General features: G+C 49.0%; 1 long non-coding RNA gene across 2 annotated transcripts in view; it reads left to right on the top strand.

Annotated features, from left to right (window-relative positions):
* Positions 1-496: 496 nt before the first annotated feature.
* The window catches only part of LOC137518127 (uncharacterized), a 123,808-nt gene continuing 116,881 nt past the window's right edge, over positions 497-7,423 (top strand). The window contains exons 1-2 of one of the 2 annotated variants that reach the window (XR_011020743.1): positions 497-614; positions 3,156-3,307. This is a non-coding gene — a long non-coding RNA (uncharacterized lncRNA). Of the gene's footprint in view, positions 615-1,251; positions 1,475-3,155; positions 3,308-7,423 lie in introns of those variants that run through there. The other variant, XR_011020744.1, reaches the window with a different exon arrangement.

Raw genomic sequence — 7,423 nt, 5'->3', positions numbered from 1 at the left:
CGATTTGTATCGATCTGGAATGCCAGATATTTTTCTTCAATCTTTCTAAAGATTGTATGGTGTGTGTTAGATAGTCAGTTTATCAACATACACACCCAAGCAATTTTCTCAGTTTCCAATCATTTTTATCATAATTTTGGAAAAATTGAACATAGATGTGTGGTACATTGGTCATATTTTTGAAATGTTACAATCAGTCAGAAAAATTGATTGCAATTCTTAAATTGAACAGATATTTAAAAAATTGTATGGTGTGTGTGGCCACCTTTAGAAAATACGCTGATTGGTTAATGTATAATTGCTCCTCACGGCAGTACATCATTTATCATCCAAGGATAAACATCATTCAGAACTCTACTAATTCCGACTCTCATAAATCTCTATACATCGCATCTATTTTCCCTTACAGTGTCACTTCTACTACCGGTCACTAGGGGGAGCTCCGGGTCTCTACTATCAGGACTGCCGCTCTCTGCAGTGCTTGTTCCTGGAGCTTCTGCCGGGGCATGTCGGGCCTGAGAGCTCCTGGCTATCGGGGATACAGAGAGAGGCCACACGTCTGTCTCCGCCGCTGCTCTCTCCGCGAGGACGGTGTATGCCATTATGACGTCATGGTAGCTATTGTGACGCACGCGGACCTCTCGTGTACCGCTGAGGATGGCAGTGCCACGTGACCTCTGCTATTGCTGTGTCATGCTGGTAGGGAAAGTCCCAGCCTGTCACCACCACTAGACTCTGCACTGCCTTTATTATGGCTGCAGACACAGCTACCTGGAGGGAGGAGGTGACGTGCGCTGTGTATGCTGATGTGCGGTGTATGCTGAGACTGGGGGCTCTGGTGCTCTTGCCCACATCACACTCCCATCACAGCAAAAGGATTCCCTTCATTTTCCTCTCCAGGCTCCCAGCCCGCCCCGCGCACAAGCATATGACCTGGGGGGAGGTTAACGAATGTTAGAGGCGGGGCTTAGCGCGCGTAGGGGGTGGGGCTTTTCGCGGTATCCCGTGTGCCCTTTTCGAGGGTAACATTAAAGTGCCCTAAGCAGCAATTCAGGGCAAATATCTGCCCTAGAAAAGTCGCTGATTGGGCAATTCTGTTGTGTTTGTTTTTCTTTACAGTCTTACATCATTTATTAGCCCAGGACGAGCATCAGAACTCTATTTTACCTTATATGGTGTCATTTCTACTGCCGGCCGCTAGGGGGAGGCCCGGGTCTTTACTATCAGGACAGCCGCTCTATGTATTCTGCTTCTTGCCGGTGTATGTATGTCGGGCCTGAGAGAGTTCCTGGCTAATGGCAATCGGAGATGCAGAGAGAGAGGCTACACGTCTGTCTCCGTCGCTGCCGCCGTTTTGTCTGCGAAGCGGTGTATGACGTCATGGCAGCTATTGTGACGCACGCGGGCCACTCGTGTACCGCTGAGGATGGCACCTGCAGTGCCACGTGACCTCTGCTATTGCTGTGCCATGCTGGTAGGGAAATGAAGCCCAAGGCCCAACCTGTCACCAACACTAGACTCTGCACTGCCTTTATTATTATTGCTACCTGGAGGATGGAGGTGTCGTGCAACTGGGAAATGTGAGGGAGTGTATGCTGCATTGCTGTGTATGCTGCATTGCTGTGTGAGCTGTGTATGCTGCATTGCTGTGTATGCTGCATTGCTGTGTGAGCTGTGTCTGTGCTCCAACATTTCACCATAAATTGTGAAAATAGCACACAAAGGAGTTGTCAGCCAAAATGTAAAAAATTAGGTTTACTTACCTGGGGCTTTCTCCAGCCCCTTGCAGCCGACTGTCCCACGTTGACCGTTCCGCTCTCTGCCGCCGTCCCGGGTTCCCCGCATGGTGCAGAGGCCCGCGGTCTGCCTTTCTGTGCGAAGCGCCGCTGTCAATCATGGCCACATAGTCCGCGCGCACTGGGCAGGTGCAGTAGTTATGCGCAGTGTGTTGCGGACCACGTGGGCTTAATTGCAAGCGGCGGTTCACGCAGGCACAGTAAGGCCAACCCCGCGGTCAACTCTTGCACCGTGCGTGGAGCCCAGGACGTCGGCGGAGAGAGGAGTGGTCGGCGTGGGACAGTCGGCTGGAGAAAGCCCCAGGTGAGTAAACCTCATTTTTAAATATTTGGCTGATGATTCCTTTAAAGTATTGCTGATGTAGGAAAAAAGAAAGTTAAACTTACCTGGGGCTTCTATCAGCCCCCTGCAGTCACCCTGTGCCCTCGCCGGTACTCAAGGATTCTCTGGTCCTCCTCCGTGGCCCTGGTTTGACTCTGCCAACTGAGCTATTCGATGGCCACTGCACCTGCGCAGCCCTGCGCAGCCCTGGCCAATGCACATCCTCGGCACTCCTGTCAGCATTCTGTGCAGGCACACTACGAGAAAATCTCTATTGCGCCTGCACAGGACGCTCCCGGCAACAAGAGCACGTACAAGGATGAGTGGCCATAGACTGGCAAGATCCAAACCCAGCCGTGGCAGGGGACCGTTAAGTATCGGGGCGGGCACATGGCGACTGCGGGGGGCTGGTTGAAGCCCCAAGTAAGTCAATCTCGTTTTTTTCTTCACCAGTTTAGGTTTTTGTTAAAGTGAAATCAATAGAATCATTGTCCCCTTGCCAGCTCGCTGAACTGCAGGCCCTGGCATCGATCAGATTGGGGGGGGGGGGGGGGCACTTGTCTAATGTCGGTACTGAGCACTAACTAGCACCCGGCTGTTGCAGGAGAGCAGCTGACAGGTGGTGAATTCACAGCCTGTCAGCTGCCAATCTGAGAGGCTTGTTGCGCACCGGCTGGCTCAGTCTCCACCGCTCCACACTCGATCGGCGCGCTCACGATTCACGTTTGCGGGAATACCAACACTGCCTCGGTGTATCACACAGCTTTCTATTCTGCATCAACACTCCTCTCTAGTGTGGAAATGAGAGCTGTGTGACACTCGAGGCAGTGTTGATATCCCCGCACACATCAATCGTAAGCATGCTGATCAAGGGTGGAGATGGAACCAGCCAGTGCCCAGCACACGGGGGAGAGCCCGTATAATAAAGCTTGATGTGCTGATTCTGCGGGAAACTTGTGAGTGCAATATTATGTCATTTTAATAGTTTTACACTGTGGTACTCTTTTTCTCAAGGTTTCTTTTCATTCTTTCTCGAGGTTTCATAATGAGTAATGGAGTAGAAGTGCTCTGATATATTGAAGAGGAAATCTCATATGATCTGATCGACATCTCGACCAGTGTGGTGGGGTACGGCCATAAGCATCCTCCCAGTGTGCGATTAGACCTGCTTTATATGTCTTCCCATCCGGTGAGTCTGATCACATCGGGTGTGGTGGTGGGTTTATGGATGAATATTGTGGCCTGAGGATCATTTAGCCAAATCAGTGTGTGGCAAGCACCAATGGAGGACTAGGAAAATGATCCAGACGTGCTCTCGACTCCAGTCACCTGTGCACTACAGGAGTCTTCCAATATAGAAGTTCCAATGAGTCAGCACCGTCTTCAGTAAAAATAAGCTCTTTTATTAACCTCCTTGGCGGTAATCCCGAGCTGAGCTCGGGGTATGCCGCCGGAGGTCGCCGCTCAGGCCCTGCTGGGCCGATTTACATTCTGAAAAAAGCAGCACACGCAGCCGGCACTTTGCCAGCCGCGTGTGCTGCCCGATCGCCGCCGCTCCGCGGCGATCCGCCGCGTGCAGCGGCGAAAGAGAGTCCCCCCAGCCGCCCGAGCCCAGCGCAGCCGGAACAAACAGTTCCGGCCGGCGCTAGGGGCTGGATCGGGCGGCTCTGACGTCAGGACGTCGACTGACGTCCATGACGTCACTCCGCTCGTCGCCATGGCGACGAGGAAAGCGAAACAAGATAGGCCGCTCATTGCGGCCTATCTTGTTACTTTCGATTGCCGGAGGCGATCGAAAGTACGCTTCCGGAGCGCCCTCTAGTGGGCTTTCATGCAGCCAACTTTCAGTTGGCTGCATGAAATATTTTTTTTTTTATTCAAAAAAAACCACATTGCAGCCTCCCTGGCAAAATAATTAAACCGCCAAGGGAGGTTAAAGAGAACCCGAGGTGGGATTTACTTATCCTAGTGGGGCACAGAGGCTGGTTGTGCACACTAACACCAGCCTCTGTTGCCCCATGGTGTGCCTCCAAGCCCCCCCTGCGCGCCGATATACCCCCCGCAGTGCTGGCGACACGCAGCGTGTCGCCAGCACAATGTTTACCTCTTGCCTGTCTGTTAGCGCCGCTCACCCGCCTCCTCCATATCGGCGCTACCCGCCCACGTCCCTTCCCTCCCGCTGATTGGAGGGAAGTGATGCGGGCGGGTAGCGCCGATACGGAGGAAGCGGGGAAGCGGCGCTAACAGACAGGCGAGTTGTAAACATTGTGCTGGCGACACGATGCGTGTCGCCAGCACTGCGGGGGTATATCGGCGCGCAGGGGGGTCTTGGAGGCACACCACGGGGCAACAGAGGCTGGTGTTAGTGTGCACAACCAGCCTCTGTGCCCCACTAGCATGAGTAAATCCCACCTCGGGTTCTCTTTAAGTATCAAAAATCTTGAAAATCCATGATGTACAAGCAGCCAGCATCATGAGGATCATTTAAACATGTTTGGAAATGTATTGATACACGATCCACGTGGACTTCATTATGTCTATTGCTAACACTGGCTTCTTTCTGTATGTTGTGTAGTGCTATCCTTTTAGTGGTACATGTTTGATATGAAGGAAGCAATCCAACTGAAACCACTACATTGTAAAGGACATAACTGAGCAGCGCTAGTCTTCTAGTATTTTGTTAACTACACCTCCTATGTTACGCCACCCGTCACACGCATGGAGACATGAGGCATGAAGCTGGCGGATACACCACCGATTGGGTCACACAAGATCCTGCTGCGCCCTCCTGTGTAGCTCCACCCGCATATTACAATAATGCCATAGCACAGATACAGTGCTAGCGGAGACATAAAGGGCACACCGACTCCGGGAAGCGGTCACGCTGATAGCAGCGCAAGTTAATTCTGGCGCGGCTATTCCAATAATGCAATTAACTACTACGCCTTCTTTTCACGGGCCAGACTGCATAATATGGGCACAGGTCACGGCTATGCCTGTAATCACCATGTCATCTGCGGCTATTTGTTATAGCCTGGCTATTTTAAACCGCAATCCACTTCATTTTAATAGTGCTGCTGTTCTACAATAAATTATATATATATATATATATATATATATATATATATGTATTCGGCCCCCTTGAAGTTTTTCACATTTTGTCTTATTATTGCCACAAACATGAATCAATTGTATTGGAATTCCACGTGAAAGACCAATACAAAGTGGTGTACACGTGAGAAGTGGAACGAAAATCATACATGATTCCAAACATTTTTTTTACAAAGAAATAACTGCAAAGTGGGGTGTGCGTAATTATTCAGCCCCCTTTGGTCTGAGTGCAGTCAGTTACCCATAGACATTGCCTGATGAGTGCTAACGACTAAATAGAGTGCACCTGTGTGTAATCTAATGTCAGTACAAATACAGCTGCTCTGTGACGGCCTCAGAGGTTGTCTAAGAGAATATTGGGAGCAACAACACCATGAAGTCCAAAGAACACACCAGACAGGTCAAGGATAAAGTTATTGAGAAATTTAAAGCAGGCTTAGGCTACAAAAAGATTTCCAAAGCCTTGAACATCCCACGGAGCACTGTTCAAGCGATCATTCAGAAATGGAAGGAGTATGGCACAACTGTAAACCTACCAAGACCAGGTCGTCCACCTAAACTCACAGGCTGAACAAGGAGAGTGCTGATCAGAAATGCAGTCAAGAGGCCCATGGTGACTCTGGATGAGCTGCAGAGATCTACAGCTCAGGTGGGGGAATCTGTCCATAGGACAACTATTAGTCACGCACTGCCTGGCCTTTATGGAAGAGTGGCAAGAAGAAAGCCATTGTTAACAGAAAAGCATAAGAAGTCCCGTTTGCAGTTTGCCACAAGCCATGTGGGGGACACAGCAAACGTGGAAGAAGGTGCTCTGGTCAGATGAGTCCAAAACTGAACTTTCTGGTCAAAATGCAAAACACTGTGTGGCGGAAAACTAACACTGCACATCACTCTGAACACACCAGCCCCACTGTCAAATATGGTGGTGGCAGCATCATGCTCTGGGAGTGCTTCTCTTCAGCAGGGACAGGGAAGCTGGTCAGAGTTGATAGGAAGATGGATGGAGCCAAATACAGGGCAATCTTGGAAGAAAACCTCTTGGAGTCTGCAAAAGACTTGAGACTGGGGCGGAGGTTCACCTTCCAGCAGGACAACGACCCTAAACATAAAGCCAGGGCAACAATGGAATGGTTTAAAACAAAATATATTGATGTGTTAGAATGGCCCAGTCGAAGTCCAGATCTAAATCCAATCGAGAATCTGTGGCAAGATCTGAAAACTGCTGTTCACAAACGCTGTCCATCTAATCTGACTGAGCTGGAGCTGTTTTGCAAAGAAGACTGGGCAAAGATTTCAGTCTCTAGATGTGCAAAGCTGGTAGAGACATACCCTAAAAGACTGGCAGCTGTAATTGCAGCAAAAGGTGGTTCTACAAAGTATTTACTCTGGGGGCTGAATAATTACGCACACCCCACTTTGCAGTTTTAAAGGAAAAAAATGTTTGGAATCATGTATGATTTTCATTCCACTTCTCACGTGTACACCACTTTGTATTGGTCTTTCACGCGGAATTCCAATTAAATTGATTTATGTTTGTGGCAGTAATATGACAAAATGTGGAAGACTTCAAGGGGGCCGAATACTTTTGCAAACGTGTGTGTGTGTGCGTGCGTGCGTGCGTGCGTGTGCGCGTGTGCGATTAAGATAGGTGTGGAAAAGGAAGTATGGTGAGCGACACATCGAGGACATTGATGACGTAGTGTGCGCTCAGAGCAGGGATCAGGCATAACTTTTATGATTGGGCACAGGGTTCTGCATGAGAGTATTGTTAAATTTTTTTTAAAAAAAAATCTATATTAAAGACTGAAATTTTACAAACAAACGGCTTTTTGTTTACTATATCTACCAATTACAATTCAGCATGCTCCTGCTGGTTTATCACTTTATGTTGTCTCATAGCTGATAGACGTTTCTCTCATTAATAGCACTTATTTCCCAACGACTAACACCTGTGTCATTATTTAGTGTTGTATTTATATATACAACATTAAAGGGAACTTAAACTGATAGGGATATGGATGTTACCGTTTAAACAATACCAGTTGCCTGGCAGTCCTGCTGACCTCTGTGGCTGCAGTAGTGGCTGAATCACACACCTGAAACAAGCATGCAGCTAATCCAGTCTGACTTCAGTCAGAGCACCTGATCTGCATGCTTGTTGAGGGGCTGTAGTTTAAAGTATTAGAGACACAGG

This window comes from Hyperolius riggenbachi, chromosome 5 (assembly GCF_040937935.1).
Source record: "Hyperolius riggenbachi isolate aHypRig1 chromosome 5, aHypRig1.pri, whole genome shotgun sequence".
NCBI lineage: Eukaryota > Metazoa > Chordata > Amphibia > Anura > Hyperoliidae > Hyperolius > Hyperolius riggenbachi.
The sequence above is the reverse complement of the archived record's forward strand: the minus strand, read 5'-3'. Positions and strand labels throughout refer to the sequence as shown.